At 46.4% G+C, this 3,341-nt stretch overlaps 1 long non-coding RNA gene across 1 annotated transcript; it reads right to left on the bottom strand.

The window, feature by feature from the left end:
* Window positions 1–418: 418 nt before the first annotated feature.
* Window positions 419–3,127, bottom strand: LOC138288610 (uncharacterized). The gene is made up of 3 exons (XR_011202487.1): window positions 2,894–3,127; window positions 2,661–2,775; window positions 419–2,284 (listed from the first exon to the last, which is right to left on the bottom strand). It is a non-coding gene; the product is annotated as an uncharacterized lncRNA (long non-coding RNA).
* Window positions 3,128–3,341: the final 214 nt, after the last annotated feature.

Here is a 3,341-nt window from a genome sequence, read left to right as displayed (position 1 = left end):
GGTCACCGCCAATAGACAGGCGGAAGACAATGTACCGCCCACACTATTATGAGAGATCAATCCGCCACCTTTTCCGGGGCGGAACCAACGCGAACAAAAACACGGCGGAAACAGGACTTGGAAGGTAAAACACTCACGTCTCCACACCCCACGAGGAACCAGGACACCATGGAGCCAGAACTCCAAATACTCCCTGCGATGGTATTCCTGCTCCTCTATCAGGAGCAACAAAGATGGTGACAACCACAGTGAGTACTGCACCTGCAACACAGGGGAGGGGGGAGTTGCAACACGCAACACCCCCACCCCCACCCTCACCCACAACAACATACACACAAATAAATGCTGCAACATTACATTTACACCCCCGCCACCCCCCTTTCAAGAACGCAAGGACATAAGGAAATGAGTTGCACGATTGTAATCATGAAAAAAACAGTAGTCAAAACTTGAAATACAGTATATACAATTATGTACACCACAAGTCCGGATAGTGCACCAATTATTGTCCATGGACCACTGGGCCCAAAATGCATGGGTGAGGCCCCCACTCGATACCAGACTTCAAACAGAGAGAACACTGCAGGGGCATCAGATCGAAATGAAACAGGCACCTCAGGGGGAAGGGAAGGGGGGGCACCTCAGCCGGATGAGTGCACAACGACACTGCTCCACGAGGGAGCTCCATGCCCACTGCTTTATCCTGGGGAGTGCAAAGCCACAGTCTCTCAACTCTCTCCAGTGGGTGGTTTGCCCAGTGCTTCATCCTGGGGAGTGCAAAGCCACAGTCTCTCAAGTCTCTCCAGTGGGTGGGTTGCCCAGTGCTTCATCCTGGAGAGTGCAAAGCCACAGTCTCTCAAGTCTCTCCAGTGGGTGGGTTGCCCACTGCTTCATCCTGGGGAGTGCAAAGCCACAGTCTCTCAGTCTCTGCAGTGGGTGGGTTGCCCACTGCTTTATCCTGGGGAGTGCAAAGCCACAGTCTCTCAAGTCTCTCCAGTGGATGGGTTGCCCACTGTTTTATCCTGGGGAGTGTAAAGCCACAGTCACTCAGGTGGACACCTTCTCCACTGGTTCTGGAGGGGGCTTTGTGCCCAGAGTGCTTCATCCTGCCAAGGACAGAGTTAGTGGATGTGATACTCCACTGGTTCTGGAGGGGGTTTGGTGCCCAGAGTGCTTCATCCTGCCAAGGACAGAGGTAGTGGATGTGATACTCCACTGGTTGTGGACGGGGCTTTGTGCCCAGAGTGTTTCATCCTGCCAAGGACAGAGGTAGTGGATGCCTTTCTCCACTGAAGGTGTTGCATCATGGAAGCTGCCCAGACTCCTGGAACTGACCACCAGGCTCGGTCGACTGACCACTGGGGATGGCAGCCATGTCTGCAGTGGTGCCAGTGGCTCAGTATGTCGCGGGGCCGCTGGCGGTGCTTGCGGCGGTGTCAGTAGCCGCAGTGCTGGCGGCGGCCTCTGTGGCATCGGTGCTGGCGGCGGACTCTGTGGCAGCGGTGCTTGCGGCGGCCTCTGTGGCATCGGTGCTGGCGGCGGGCTCTGTGGTGGTGGTGCTGGTGGCGGCGGTGTTGGTGGCGGTGCTGGTGGCGGGCTCTGTGGTGGCGGTGCTGGTGGCGGGCTCTGTGGCGGCGGTCTATAATCTCTACCAGAAGAAGTGTATTTCACTGGGAGAAATGGTGCACCAAGGAGAACTAGCTTATATTATATTAGTCTGACTCCTATATCTGCAACGGTGCCCTACAATGAGGAATACACCCTAAAACCCCAAATGTTGACTAAATGAACAGTCAATTATTCTTATGAAAATACTGAGGCACCTGTTGAACATGTGTACAATTGTCCCAAAAATTGCATGCTTTCACCCCTATGGTAAATTTGTATATATATAAAACACATTTTTCAACAAATATTATTATAGTACACGGCTCACTGAAAAGCAGTAAATCAAAAACAGTGATAAATCATAAATTTCCTAGATCTTTAATTTCCAAAAAGATAAAGCCATGTCCCCCTGATAATTCATTGCTCAATCCCTCAAACAAAAAAAAAGAGATATATATAAGTCCAATCTCATTCAAGTTCACTGAACAGTCAAATAGTAATCCATGTTAACTTCAAAAGTCCGTTATGTTTGATCTTGAGTGTTCCTCCAATTTTTTTTCGCCCTTAAATTTGAACAAAATATCCAATACTCCTTACAACGACTTCTCAGCCAACACGTGTTTCGTCGTTTGACTTCTTCAGGGCTGGAATGTTGTTGCTTCTTATATTAGCTTATCTAAATTCCAAGAATCACCAACAACCAAAATTACCTTCAATCACATCATATTTAGATCTCTCAAAGCATATATCATTAATGCATAGTGGAATCCAGTAAACAAAAGCCTATTAAGTGAATTAGTATCCAACATCCCTGTCAAAACTCAGAAAAGCACCCTATTAATCAGTGCAAATATCCACAGTAATGACAATCCCTATATACGTTACCAAAATCACCCTAGTGTACATGCAAAATAATTTTACCTTTTTAAAATATAGGAAAGAGATGTAAATCAGCAAGAGTAAGAGTATAGTGTAATTCTTATATACTGTCACGTTATAAATGACAAACCCCAAAATGATAGCCCAATTTATTATGTCCATAAGCACTTTACCTCCAGAAGCAATGTGTCACCAACTTTGTAAACTTAATTTGATTGCGAACCCACAGTCAATGTGTTTCAAAGGACTGCTTCCCCAATAAAACGGACTCCAAATACTATCCACTCCCTATAAGCAAATATATCATGAGCCATTTCCTGGTCTTGTTACATAAGATCACTGATGCCATATCTACAGCTTCAATATTATGCGATACAGCCCCCCCCGTAAGACCCTAAAACAATACCTTGTAAAAAATGGTTGTTCCCCCGGCAGCTGCCGAAGTGCTCACAACCTCCGTATAACTTTGCAGACAGGCGCGCATCCGCTATATGCGGCGCGTCCCTGTAGCCGGCATTTTAAATCTTACTTGGTCACCGAAATAGATGGAGGACCAAGTTTTCTAATCTCCTTCACTCAAAATAGAAGAGGGACTATGCCTCTCATTAGAGTGCCAAGTTTCTCTAATCATCAAAATAGAAGAAGGACCAATTAACCATCGCCCTTCACTAGAAATAGAAGAGGGACTGCAGACCATTACCCTCGTATGCCTCCTAAATGTCCCCAAACCACCATGATTATAACGTGACAGTTACAAATGTTAACAAAGAGAGAAAACTGATATAGAATGGAAAAAATAAATAAAATAAGTATAGATTGAAACACAAAAAAATATATGTGTACAATACTCCCCA

The sequence above is a fragment of the Pleurodeles waltl genome, chromosome 4_1 (genome assembly GCF_031143425.1).
Source record: "Pleurodeles waltl isolate 20211129_DDA chromosome 4_1, aPleWal1.hap1.20221129, whole genome shotgun sequence".
Taxonomy (NCBI): Eukaryota; Metazoa; Chordata; class Amphibia; order Caudata; family Salamandridae; genus Pleurodeles; species Pleurodeles waltl.
Note: the sequence above shows the minus strand (reverse complement) of the source record. Positions and strands in the feature narration are given on the sequence as shown.